Raw genomic sequence first — 14113 nt, 5'->3', positions numbered from 1 at the left:
TTTTTTGAGAGGCACCGTCTACAACCACGTCTCACGAACTATTCAAAGTTAGAAACCGGATGAGTCAAGGTCACGACTCAAGAGGAATATTCAAAAACAACAGGAAATGTGTTATTATCTCACGCACAAACGCAGGCGGCCGCCGCCCGGCACAGGGCCCGCTGGGATACTGGAGAGCTCCGAGCGTCCCCTTCGCACCAGCCGTGACGACGGGCGTTCCAGCAGAGAAGCGAAGTAGGTCAGCAGCCAGAGGGTTCGATTGATTTTGGCTGGATTTTTTTTGCTGTTGTTTTCATTTATTTCCTCATCACCTGAAAGCCCAACCTGACAAAAATAGCTCAGTCAGGGGCGCTGGCCGTGATTCTGGCTTTTCCTCAGGACCAGGAGCAGCAAAGAGCCCTGGGCTCCGCTCTCCCAACAGGAGAGTGTCACACCGGTGACCACGTGGCCATAGCAGGACTCTCCTGCTGGATCCTGGTCTCCACCCGACAGACAGTGACACACGTGTCGGCCTGTGGCCGCCCCAGGATCTGACGGGCAGGTCCCAGCAGAGCGGAGGGCAGACACTGGCGGGCCGCACCCCCGGGCTGCCCCCTTCGGGACGGTGGTGCCAGGCCACACCTGCCGAGCGCTTCCTGCGTGTCAGGCACTGCGGCTGAGACCCCTGACTTCCGTCACCTCACACGGCCTCGCCTGACCTGCCTGAGAGGTTGATTGGCTACTCAGTTGCTGAATTACAGCCCCAGTGGCAAGGGATTCAACTTTACAGCAAAACCGTCTGCGATCCCAATATCTACGGCCCTTGCTACCCGCCTTCCCTGTACCCCATCCAAGCTCCTCACCCATGCTGGGTGACGGACCACCTTAGAGAAGAATCCGGGAGGAACTGGTGTGAATGGCCAAGAAGATGGAGCTGGAGGAAGACCACGTGGAAAGACAGGTGAGTAAACATGCTGTGTCCATGCAGTGCGGGATGGGCCTCAACGGGGGAAGTCCGAGGGTCAAGACCACCCTGTGGAAGGTGCTGGAAGGGAGAAGAGGCTGAAGAGCAAGGAGGACAAAGGTCCTAGGGTGAGGGGCCTGGGTGTGCGAAGGTCCGGGGGAGAAGGGAGCACGCCCTGCTGGGGTTTCTGCAGCACGGGGTGGCGACAAGACATCTGGGCCTCGCTCTCAGGGGCACAGCAGCCACCTCGCCTGCATAAATCAGACGGGGCGGGTCTGCCGCGCGCCTCAGATGAAGCTCAGGCTGCGGGATGGAGCCGGGACGGATGGGGGGCGGGGGGGAGGGCGGTGTGGAGACAGTCACACGATGAATCAGGGTCACGGCCGCGGACATGGAAGATCAGGAGGCACGAAGGTATATACATGTTGAATAGCTATGCCATAAACCTGAAATGAATACAATATTGTACGCTTACTACTTTTTAATCTTTAAAAAATCAGAAATGGAAAAAATTGTTTCTCTCTATGGAATCCAACGACCTTGTAGCATCCCCACTGCGAACGCCCTGGTTCAAGGCGCCGTCACCTCCCAACGTGCTCACTGCAGGGGCACGGTCACCTTGTTCCCTCCCGCTGTCGGTCTCAACAGATCAGCCAGACAAGCCTCTCAAACTGCAAGTCACATGACGTCACGTGCGTGCTCAATCCAGCCCCCGGCTTCTCTCTGCCCTCAGCGGAAACGCCGAACTTGTTCGACTGGCCTGCAGGGGCCTGCAGGGGCCCCCCTACCCCCTCGCCTCTGCTTCCCTCCCCCAGTTCTCCCGGCTCCTGCCACGCTGGCCTCCTCGCTCGTCCCTTCCCGTGCTGGGTGGACACTCAGGGCCCTTACACTGCGGCTCCCTCTTTCCGGAAAACCCTTGTCCAGGTACTTCCTCGGCCAGCTCCCTCACTTCAATCTGACCTGTGGGCAACATCCTCCCTTTTCTCTCCGACTTTTCTCCATTGCGTTTTTACCCACGTGACATACTTTTTTTCTTTGTTTATTGTCTGGTTTACTCCAAGAAAATACATGCTACTTAAGGGAAGGCATAGCATTCTGTTTTAGCTTCCTGCTGCCCCAGGGCTGAGACACTGTGCTTTTGTGGAGCAAATGTTCACCCTGATGCCCTCTATAAAAACTAGAACACGTAAACAATGTCAATAGCCATTAGTAAGAAACCCATACTTTGATCAAATGGGATACTATATATATTGATACTCACAGTATGACCACATATAGAAGATGGAATACCATTCGACTATTAACAATTTGAATAAACAGGAAATGAATCAACTTATTGGAAGGAAAAAAGTCTAACATATTAAGTGAAAAGAATCAGGTCCGAAAGAAATATACATGGGGTTAGCTCAATTTTATAACAAAATCAAGTGGCAAAATTTGTTCAAGTACATGCATTAAGGTAACTCCTAACCTAAAATAAACATGCTTTAGGAGTGTCCAACCTTCTGGTGTCTCGGGGCCACACTGGAAGAAGAAGAGTTGTACTGGGCCTCACATTAAATACACAAACACTAATGAAAACTGATGACCAAAAAAAAAAAAAAAAGGTTTTAACTAAACGTACGATTCTGTGCCAGGGTATGTCCACAGTCATCTTGGGACAGACGCCGACCACGGGCCACAGGTTGGATATCAAATGATCAAAAGACTCAACCCCGAGAGGCCTTCAAGGAGAGGTTTTCACTCTCACAATATTAATAACACAGAAAAGCGGCAGGATTTGTCCTGACCTAGACAGGCTGGGATGGGGAAAGAAGTCAGTACATTTCTGTAAGATTCTTGTCTTATCTCGTGGGCTGCAGGGAAAAGCAATTTCTCAAACTATCAAATAGCCAGTAACAGCCGAGGAGACGCGGGGGCAGGGCTGCTCGGGGTGGGGACTGGCGTGACTCACGGGGACGGTAGGGGGCGCTCCACGGAGGCAGCTTCTCCCGCCCAGGCTCAGCGGGATTCACACCCCCCCCCCCCCCGGTGCAAGTAGGAGTGGGCAAAGCAGCTGCTTCTGCCCCTGCCAGCCCCGCTGCGCCCAGGCTGGGGACCACGGCCACCGCACCCAGTGGGGAGGGGAACATGGGGTGAGACGGGGTGAAATCAGCTATGCAGGGAGGAAAAAGTGAGAAGAATGGTTTTCTTTTTTTGGAGGGGCATTTCCTTGATCTTTTCTGGCAACAAGAAGGTTTGATCCTTCTCAAAGAACTCTTGGCTAGCCATAAAGTCGACACTTCAAAGAATAAAAAAATCCGTAGTGGGAAAAGCACATTTAACTCTATTTAGTGTTCAAAAGATGAGAGAAGTCCCATCTGTGTGGGAGATAAACAGTCCCACAAGGCTGTCTAACCATCAGGAGCTGCTCCTGACAAGGTCCCAGTTAGTTTCATTAATTCTCTTGCCCAGAATGCAGTACCAATCCAGGTTGAACACATGTCACTCGAGAAGTGACGATGGCCAACCTCTGTGAACAGATGCAGTGGTGGGAGTCACCAGGGAGGGTACATGAGAAGGACTCGGTTTGGACGCAGCAGCGTGGGGCTGGAGGCCACTTGGGCGGGACCAGGGACCTGCAGTGATGGGAACTGAGGACCACACAGGAGAAGAGGCTTGTGTGGAGGGGTCGGTGGTGGGGCTCGTACCAGGATCCAGGCCTGCTAATGCCCGACCCGGAGCTCTTACCGCCCCACGAAAATACCCATTTCACTCCGATCCGAACTGCCGCTGGGGGAGGCGGAGGAGGTTCGAAAGGGATCCCCACATTCAGGAGGGGCCCGTCAGGCAGCCCAGGAAGGAACTGGAGGGTTTGTTAAACTGCTTTCTGGACTCCCTTGCAGGAGTTTGCATCTCGCAGGCGCTCCCCCGAGAGGAGGGGGCGCACGGCCGAGTCCAGGAATCGCTCGCTGGTCTGGGGTGTACGACGGAAGAGCACAGAAGCCTGCAGCTTTCTATTTTTAAAAATGCAAGTCATTCTCCTCACTCGCTCTATGAAGGAACAACATGGGAATATGCAATTAGAAAGCTCAAAATAGCTTCTTCAGGGGAAAAAAGATATGATTCATACTTCTAAAGATGCTCAGGCCACAGCTGCAATCTGTTCTCGTGGCCGAAACCCTCGGAAAGCGCAGTGAAGGGAAGCCGCGCTGGGCTCCTTCGCTGGGATCCAGCACTCCGACCAGCTCCCCGGGGGCAGGGAATGGCCACATCCTGCAGCAGACCCGCAGGCAGCTGGAGCTGACCTGCAGGCAGGGCCGTCCCAGCCTACAGCCACCGTCCCAGGGCACCTGGCTCCGTGTAGGTCCCACTGGCTGGGCTCACCTGCCAGGGCAGGAGGCACCTGGGGAGGAGCATTTGACTGACCACTCCGGTACTCACTGAAATCCAACCTCTGAACTGGGTCAAGTTCACCCCATTTCCCGCGGCCAGGGGATGGGCAGGAAAGCAGCAGCGAGCTGAGGGCAAGCTGAGGAGACAGCTGGGGACACGGTGAATTAGAAAGCCACGCAGCCGTGTGTTCTGAAACACAAGGTTGAAGACAGATCATTTTCTTTCCTCTTTGGGGGAACACACCGTGTTATAGTCTAATCCAAATTTGGACTCCGTCGGCTTTCTCACCGAATTACCCGAGGAGGAAGAGGAGGGGAGGGATGAAGAAGAGCCCTTTGCTGTAACACATTCTTCACTTAAGTTCAGAAAAGGGTGGTGGTTTGAGAGGTTTCAGGGTAAAACACAAATCTCAGACAAGATATACTCATGTCTGAAAAGTATTTTGGAACTGACTCTGAAGCAGACAGAAAGCTGCTCTATTCATGCAATAAATACTTTTTTAAAGATTTTATTTATTTATTTTTAGAGAAGGAAAGGAGGGAGAAAGAGAGAGAGAAACATCAATGTGCAGTTGCTGGGGGCCGTGGCCTGAAACCCAGGCATGTGCCCTGGCTGGGAATCGAACCTCCCAGTGCATGCTGGTGCTTTGGTTCGCAGCCCGAGCTCAATCCACTGAGCTATGCCAGCCAGGGCTCAAGCAATAAATACTTACTAAAAACAGACTATATATGCAAGGCACTGGTGAAGAGGCGAGGACGAAAGACAGATTTACTCTGAGGTTAATCTTAAGCGGTTTATGGAGTAAAAGGAAGACAGCAGTTTGAAAGTGGAAGCAGGGATTGGCCAGCACTGCACAGAGAGAGAAGGGTGAACGTACAACAGTCTCCCAGTAGCTAACCGCATCTATTACCTGGGCGACCTCAGCCTACGCAGCCTCCCCGGGGTCCTGGGTCCCGCACGGTGAAGAAAATCGTTGTAAGGGTTACCAGAGTAGTGGCCTCAGAGAACTGTGTGTGCCCCAGAGGAAGCCTCTAATAAATGGCGGTAGTGGTTTTTTTTTTTTAAATTAATTCTTTCTATTCAGCTTTAAATCAGCAAGTGTTTTGATTGAAGTTCAAGTACCCAGAGCTGAGAAACTCCCCTGGCATCTACATCCTAATCGACTCCAACCTCCAGGAAAACCGGTCCACCCCGAGGCTGCAGGTTAAGGATGGCGAGTTCGTGAATGCGTCCCGGGGCTTTCTGCCCTCTCCTCTCCTCCCCGCCGTGGCCGCTGGGGACCCCACCCCAGCGGGGGGTGGGACAGCCACTGTGGGAAGCTGCAGCGTCCCAGGCAGGTGTGTGTGAAAGCCCGGAGTTGTGGGTGTGCCTCTGGGGGTATTTTGTTCGCTTGTCTGCATGTGTTGACTCACGAACATTCGGCTTTAAAAACCGCACAGGTTAGCATTTCAGAGCCAGTTCAGTGCGGCCGACAGCCTGGCTGATCCCTGTTGTTTGAATTCCTTTGTTTTGGGTGGAGGGGATCTAGTTTTTTCTCCTTGACCTCTATCGGAATCTTCCAGCCTTCTGCTCACGCTTGCCCTCTAACTCCGTGCTGCTGTTTGCGGGTGACATTCGACGTTCGCCACACCCCAGGCCCTGAGAGCTCACGGTCTAGTCGGCAGTGGTAGGTCCCAGCCCAGCGCTACCTGCCAGTGGGGTGGTAACCGCTCCGGAGAAAGAACAGCCGGAGGGCCCGAACCCCGGTGTGTCGAACTAGAGAGGGTGGTTTCTGCCCATTACACTTTGGGGGTGGACGTCCACCCGAGGTGGACTTCACCGACGAGGGCCTCCTTCACCTGTGGCGATGACGTGACTTGTACGGTTGTTCTAACGACGCTTCTACTTAGAAAAGCGGCCGCATGGCCTGCAATCCCAGCTCCTCGTATACAGACCCACGGGGCCCAGGTGAGCGCACCGTGGGGCCATAGGACAACGGAAGGAAAGGCACGTGTAAGTCCCACCGGCCCGCCCTGCCTGACCCGCGCTGGGGAGGCCAGGGACCAGCGAGCCGCCCCCACCCCCCAGACCTTCATGGGGGCACAGGGGTCCTGAACCGCGCTCTTGACACCGCCGGGGCCGGTACCTGGAGTAGGACCCCTGTCCCGCCCCTCCCCCAGGGCTCCTGGGCAGCCTGCTGCCCGGCAGCCAACGCCCGGGGCGCATCTGCTCGCTCGCGCGCTCGCTCTCTCTCTCTCTCTCTCTCTCTCTGGGACAAACAGGCCAGAGCTGGGTCCGACATGAAGTCATTCTGATTTATTCATTTTGATTGTTTCCCTTCAGATTATACTAAACTGTTTTTCCGCCATAAGAACATATTTTTCCTATTTGGACAATAGATGTGAGTGTGTATGTGTGGCGAGAATGGTAAAACAAACAGGGCGGAATGTTAATGCGACAGGTACACCTGGGTGAGCGGCAGGTAGGAGTGAGTGCTTTGGCCTTTCCTGCAGGCAGTGCTGTTTAAAAAGACAGATATTGCGCTGGCTGGCGTAGCTCAGTGGATTGAGCTCAGGCTGCGAACCAAAGTGTTACAGGTTCGATTCCCAACCAGGGCACATGTCTGGGTTGCAGGCCATAACCCCTAGCAACCGCACTCTCTATCTCCCTCCCTTCCCTCTCTAAAAATAAATAAATAAAATCTTTAAAAAAAAAGACAGATATTTTTATTTCCATTCATTTGTTGTCACTTTTCTTTATCAGTCCTTCCACACCGCCTTTCACCTCCTGTTCTTCCAGGTGGGCCCTGCAGTCAGATGGGGGTCTCCACCCTCGCTCCCGTCCGAAGTTCGCGAGGGGAGACGAGCCCGCCCACTCCTGGGGGAGCTTCCGTCTTTGCCACGACGCTAATGTCGTCCCACCTGAGGTGACGCCTGCTTATTTATGTGGAACTTGTGCTGTATCTTTTAGTAAAGTCTTACAGCTTTCTTCCCATAAGATGTTTTCTATTACCATTATTCTGCAACCGTTTACATTTTTATTGTCATGGCTAAAAAAAATTCCCTCTTATGCATTTTATAATTACCTAATTACTACTGACATATAAAAATGCTACTAAGTTTTGCTTCTCCACTACGTAGCTACTCTTCTGAACTTCATGACTTCTAACAGCCTTTCCTTTGCTTCTTCAGGGATTTCTAGATAACGAAGCTTCAATGTCTATAACATAAAATACTTAGTTTCTATCACTGACCTACGCCTGTATTTGTTTGTGTCTTCCGGGTCAAGGAGAAATAATAATGGTGAAGACTGGCTCCCTGTCTCATGCTGCTTTCGTTTTAGCTTTTACTAGGAAACCCAGTTTGTTATCACCATTTTAAATAGTAGAATGTTGCTTTTATAGCAGCTTTCTTTAAAAAAAAACACGATATGACAAATGCGTCCTCCTCATACTCCATCATCTTCAACAAGGGCACGGCATGCTCTGGGCCACTGCCGCAGCGTTGGCGGGCCCTGGTGTCCGGGTGGGCACGTCGTGCCTGCTCGTGTGGGACCCGAGCCCGGCTGCGCTCTGCACCTGGGGCTCCTCCGGCTTCCCCGGGACAAGCAGACCTGTGAGCCAAGTTCAGGGTCTGACGGGAATAATACAAAGGCCTCTGCGACAGGTACTTTGTGAACATTCATAATCCCATTTTTTTTTGTTTTATCTTTCTGTGCCTTTGTTTTCACCATTTATTTATCTTTGAATTATTATTACGCTTCTCTCTACAAGCCGCTTCTGCTGCTAGGGGGAAGGGGCCGTGAATGAAAGGGAACGCACGTTAATGAAGAGTGGGAAGTACGACAGCGGAGGCACAGGGGAAGCGCTCCGGGACTTTGGAGGAGGGTGTGACGCCCTCCGCCGTGGGCATCAGACCAACACAGTCCTCCAGGCGGCCCCTTGGGACAGAGGGACACGGCAGTGGGCGTCTGGGTCTCTCCTCATCGGGGGACAAATCTCCAGGCTGCCCCCTCCCTCTGTAACTTCAGAGACAGCAGGAAAGGATGCTATGTGTCATGTCAGAAACAATATGAAAACGAGCGAGTCCTAACAGAGCCGATGACGAATACAAATTATTTCCGTCCACTTATCATTGAGATGTGCTTGCGACATTCTCCTTCCCCCTGCCAAGTTTAATTTCCCTCCGTCATCACTCCCCGCGGAGGGAAACAGGTCGTGGTGCTCTCAGAGGTGCTTACACGCGCTGCCTCCGAAACATCGACCAACCGCCAGGCGACCTCCAGGTCTTAAGACAGCCACTCCGTGCACAGAAGGAGGTGAAGACTCGACAGTTTGGTGTCTTTGCCTCCGTGTGCGTTTGGGTTACTAATTCCTTCACCAAGAAGCAGTTTCCAGTTAACAGAACACTTTTCCTGCCTTTTCTCTGCTGAGTCTCGGAGGAGGAGGAGGAGGAGGGAGATGAGGAAGGGAATGGTGATGCTCAGGAGGATAAGGCCCCACGTTACAAACGGCAGGACAGAGGGAAATGCCCAACTGTCTTGGCAAACACTCTTCCGTCAGTTACGCCTGCCACCCAGGGCTTCGGGTTCTGAAGGCCAGAATCTTCCAGGCACTCCTCCCGCCCGAGACCACACTTTTTTTACACGTCCTCGTATCAGTTCCCTCATCACGCTAATCAGGCACTCCGGAGTAAACTTCACGCTCTCTCCTACGGCATTGTTGATCTGAGCCCAACGTGGGTGCAGCTTCTCTAAAGCCAAAGCTCAGGCCTTGGACCTCTAGACCACTTTGTTCTGGTTCTGTTTTCTGTTTTGTTTCTTTGCCTTTAAACGTAAGAAGGACGTAGAACACGGAAGTAGAAGCGGAACAGGAACGCGCCAGATAGAGTCAAGATCCAAGAGGTTCCAGCTTTCCCTGGAGCGCGGGCACCAGCTGGTGCTGGGAAACAGGAAGGCCTTAGAGGATCCACTGTGAGAAGCGGCGGTTCCTGAGTTTCCTTCGGCCAGAACGTTCTATGAGTGGAAGTGGCGGATGGCACCCCCCAAAGCACGGAGGCTCCGGCGTCCCGGAGTCAAGTGCCGCCCTGCCGGCTGCTGCTCTGCGGGCCCCTCAGTCGCCCGTCGGTGCTATTTTCACCCGCTGATGCAGAGACGTCCGCGTGATGGATTGCACCAGGTGCCGCGTGCAGCACCGCAGCGGGTGATGATAAATATCGCCGCGCGGAGACCAAGGGAGGGGGTGCTGAGCATTTTCAGGCTGGATGATTTTTTCGATTTCTGTTCTTGTTTGTTCTTGTGGGTTTTTTTTTAAATAAAGTTAAAAACCAAGTTACGAAGTTTTAAACTAATTAGAAGAGCCTCACAGGTGAAGGTGGCAAGACTGTGTTTGAGAAAGATGGAGATACAAATCGCAACGGCAGGTGCATTCTGCCCTTCGAAATACACCCCAGAATAACCTCCCCCCCACCGCCGACACATAAAGCACCATCGAGGGCGTGGGAATAGCCATGTGCTAATGGGAAAGGGAAGCCGTGGGCCCCAGGCACCTTAGTGGTGAAAAATAAAATACATTATAGTAAAACTTCAAATTCCATCTTCTGCAATCTTTGATAGTGCTACATTAAAAAAATACCAATGCATTTCCCCAAATTCCCAATAAAGGCGAAATGACAGAGGGCTGGAAACGGACTTCAATTTGTTATCATTCTCTGCAGCAGTCGGGAAAATGCAGAAAAGACTTTTTAAAGGAAAGGGACAGAATTAAACTATCTTCCCGATCTTTGAAAACCCCAATTTTCTTTCACTCCTACCGCTCTGTGGCCATGTATTCAGGAAAGGTGGGTTTCAGCTCCGGTCTACGGAGCAGCTAATGACCTCCCTAGGTCTGACTTCCAGAAGGTTCCATTCCCCCCATCAATGCCTGGGTGAGGCACGGGTGCAGGCCAGGGTGTTAGATAATTGGGCATCAGAGAAAGGATGCTGAAGTGCTTTTGGAAGTATGCCCACGCACCTAAAGGAGGCTCACCAGAGGGACCGCCTCTTGTTGCTCTCGACCACGGTGGCTGTCATTCTGCGGCCAGTTTAAGGACCGTGTGATGCACCAGGGGTGGCAGAACCAAAAGATGGGAGGACGTGGGTCCTGGACGATGTCACTGAACACGTAACCGACCCGAGGGCCTGCTCCACTCTGAAAGCACGACATTCAACGCCCGTTCTCACGCGGGCCGCTGGCTTGCTCCCTCCGGCCGTCTGCTTCGGCCGCACGGACGTAGATTTCTCTGAACCTCCTGGTCTTCCCACCTCCAGATCTCACTGCCTGGGGCTTTCGGCAGCTGCTGCACGCCGAGCGCATGCTGTGCCTGCCGGTTCCTCTTCTCGTCTTCACGATTCTTCTGTGCCACGTCCGCCAAGATCTCCCTTCCTCAGCCTGCCCGGCTCCCCATGAAGGAAAAGGACCAAACACTGTCTCCTAACAACACTAACATAACGTGAATGAAATGTTACAAATGCAAAATGTTTTATAACCACGTGTTTCTGGGAAGGACTCTCCAGTGAGCATGTGAGCTGCGTGAGGATGGAAGGGTGTGTTCTACGTACATGTCGCCATGACTGGTAGAGAAGGAACCCTGCAGCTATTGAGTGAATGAATGAAGGATGAATGAATGAATGAGACAAGAAGAAATGTCCTTTGCCCTAGCTCTACCTAACTTTGGAGTATAGCTAGGTTTCGTACTACATGTTCAAAAGATAAGTAATTACCCCATTTGTATCAGAAACCAAATTTTCCGTGTATCCCTCGACAACTCCCTGCTTTGAGGACGGCACTGTGATCACAGGAACGACAGGTCCTGGCTGCACCTGCAGAAGGACTGCACGTCTGGGCGGAGCATCTACGGGTTTGTCTGCGCCGGGCCACCTCCTGGTCCCTCGCCCCGCCCCCCTGCATGCAAACGTGCCTCTTCTTCGGAAGACTTGCTCCTCCCTTACTTTTCATCTTCTCCTTCTAAGTGGGGCCACCAATCCCAAAACCCAGGTCATGGGGATCTGTGATCACACCTAGGTGCACAAACAGTCCTCTTCATGATCTTTAAAACCAACACTAAAGGAAAATAAGTGCCTTGCTCTCAAAAGAACCTCCTGAAGGAAGCAGATGAGAAAGAATCGTTTTAGTCAGAACGTGGAGGGTGGAGAAACAAGGGACGTCGTCCCAGGTCCTGGCTCCAGCTGTCACTGATGCCGGAGCGCTCTGCACCTCCCTAGCTTAAGCTGGGGTTTGTTTACAGAACATGAGAGTCTCTCCCCTGCAGAAGAGCTGTCCACCTCCCAACGAAAGCAACATCCACGTCCTTCCAACAACTACGTGCAGCAAGGACTCGGCTTATTTTGCAGGTAGGGAGCCAGAAGCTCAGGACTGAGAAGAAGCATGCGCCAAGTCATCCGACGAGTGTCCAAGCTGTGACTTAAAGACGGTCACCCAGGTTCCCAGATGCGACCACCGGCCTTGCCTTCCTCTTCCTGTGCTGTTCTTGGGGCCTCCTGCACACCCAGTGGGGCTCAGGGACCCTAGACGATATGCCGTAAGTGCAAGTGCTCTCTTCGTCATTAGCAGAGATGCCATTGATCTTAGTTAACTCCTGCGGGTGTTACGGGCTTCAGTTAAATAACTCAGTTAAATAACAAAGTGCCCTGAGAATGTAAACAGGCACTGTTTTTATAGCACACTCTCACACACGGGTCTCTGGCAATGTCAGTAACAAGAAACCCTAAAACAAGCACTTTAAAAAAGTGATCGAAAGAAAACCTGTACATAAAGACTTGGTTATCAGTCGTTTAAATGAACATTAAATGTTTGCTTTAGACACCACGCTGTGATTGGTAATTCAGAAGTGAGTTTCCTCAAAAGACCTTAGGTTAAATCAAAAGACAAAGCATTTCCAGAAAACTGAAGTGCTCTACTTTTTCGCATGTCCTTTAGATTTGGGGGTGGGTGCATCTTTGGCCTCAGCACGTGCTTATTGATCTAACATGGCCATGATCTCCTGGGTCGGTTACTGTCGCAAACCTGAGAAGAACCATGAAACTTAGAAAAGGACAAAAGCAGACACAAGCAAACCAAAAGATGATGGATTTGTTTGCAAAACTAATTTCCCCAGAAGAAAAATAGACATCCCCTGCAGCATAGGGGTGAGCTCAGACTCGGTTTTTATATTAGCGACTTATTTAATATGGCAGTGGGCACGAGGCAATCCATTAAAAAGCAATTTCCCGCTTACCACAAGGTGTTTCATCATCTGACATCTAGTACTCAATCGGAGTGGAGTAGTCCCTTAATGTTTTATGAGCAGAAAACAGCTCGTGTGGGCACGTTGACTCCAGACACACAGGAGCCTTTTGTTAGCCTTGCAAGATGTCCAGAACGACTTTTGCAATAGACACTGAGCAACAGGTTGACCTGAAAACTTAAACTACCAAAACACTGCAAAAATTAGGCTTTAGAACTGGTAACAGGCATTTAAATACATATGTATGCACAAGCATACACACACATATGCATATTCATACAGATACATACATATATATACACAAGCATATATATATATATATGTGCATATATATATACACATAAAATGACTTACAACTAATAGGAAACATCAGTCCCAACTCGTTCACATACTTTCTGACGTGGACGTTTCTTGGGCACAGGGACCATATCTCATTCCCCTTCGTGCCTGCAGGTCCCTCACAGTCCCTGGCACACTCTAAGTAGTCAACAGATTGTTACGGAACAGATAAGTAAGTGTGTTTGTTGTCTTGGGTGAAGAGGGCCTGCCACCCGTACGTCAGGCCCCAACTGTCCAAGCTCAGCCTCACCGCAGAGACCGGGCCTGGCCAGGGCCTGAGCGACAGGGGCAGAACGTTGACAGTCGCCTTTCCAGTAGAAATCGGGGCGTGGGAGCCCCTCCGGGGCTCTTGACCTTGGGGTGCCCCCAGAGTTCCCCGGGTCTCTGCCTTCATCCCCACTCTGCCATCTCAGCCCACACGAGCTGCCTTGACTGCCAGGTTCTCCAAAGGCCGGGAGGGCTGCTCGACACCCCAACCCCCCGACTTCTGAACTACAGAGCCTACACTTCCCTGAGCAGCACCGTCTGCTCAGGAGCCGCCCCCGCCCTCCAGCAGGGGGCGCTCCCTGATCCACATGCACATGCCCTGTCCTCACACTGCCTGGAATTTGACCATCTTTCCCAAGTTGGTGCCCTTGGGGTGAATATTATCTGTTTCCCAAGTACTTCCTTAACTCCTAAACTGCAATTTCAGCCACTGAAGTTACCTACCATCAGGCCAAAAGGAACACAACCACAGCCCTCCTCTGCTTAAGGACGGAAAAACGTTTTGAGAAACGTGTCACTGGGCAATTTTCTCACTGAGAGCATCAGAGTTCACTTACACAAGCCTAGATGGTCTAGCCTGCTGCACACCTCCGCGACGCCGTGCAGCCTACTGCTCCCAGGCTACACGCCTGTACAGCACGTGTCTGCACAGCGCGATGCGAGAGTAAATCAGGCACCAGAGGAAATGATGCAATCAGGAGACTCAGTAAATAAATAAGATGCATGAGGCTGCAGCCGGCGTAACACTACATTCTACAAAGCACAGTAAATACACTGTACAATAGTATGAAATGCGGGGTGGTAGGAGTACAGTGAAGTTGTGTGTTACCCAGGGCATAAAGGCGGCACGTGGCAGAGAGAGAACCGAGATGCCCTTTCTTCCCAACCTCCTCCTCGTCCTCCACTGTATCTCTGTTCCACGTTAATG

At 51.8% G+C, this 14113-nt stretch overlaps 1 protein-coding gene across 7 annotated transcripts in view; it reads right to left on the bottom strand.

Annotated features, from left to right (window-relative positions):
* ELMO1 (engulfment and cell motility 1) overlaps positions 1-14113 on the bottom strand; it is a 472430-nt gene that overhangs the window by 187331 nt on the left and 270986 nt on the right. Inside the window, exon 1 of one of the 7 annotated variants that reach the window (XM_045828141.1) lies at positions 4367-4384. The exons of the other annotated variants lie outside the window; for them this stretch is intronic. The gene's annotated coding sequence lies outside the window, so the exon portion shown is untranslated. Of the gene's footprint in view, positions 1-4366; positions 4385-14113 lie in introns of those variants that run through there. 7 annotated transcript variants of the gene reach the window in all.

Source organism: Phyllostomus hastatus, unplaced genomic scaffold, assembly GCF_019186645.2.
Source record: "Phyllostomus hastatus isolate PE091 unplaced genomic scaffold, TTU_PhHast_1.1 phas_scaffold_78, whole genome shotgun sequence".
In the NCBI taxonomy this organism is placed as follows: domain Eukaryota; kingdom Metazoa; phylum Chordata; class Mammalia; order Chiroptera; family Phyllostomidae; genus Phyllostomus; species Phyllostomus hastatus.
The sequence above is the reverse complement of the archived record's forward strand: the minus strand, read 5'-3'. Positions and strand labels throughout refer to the sequence as shown.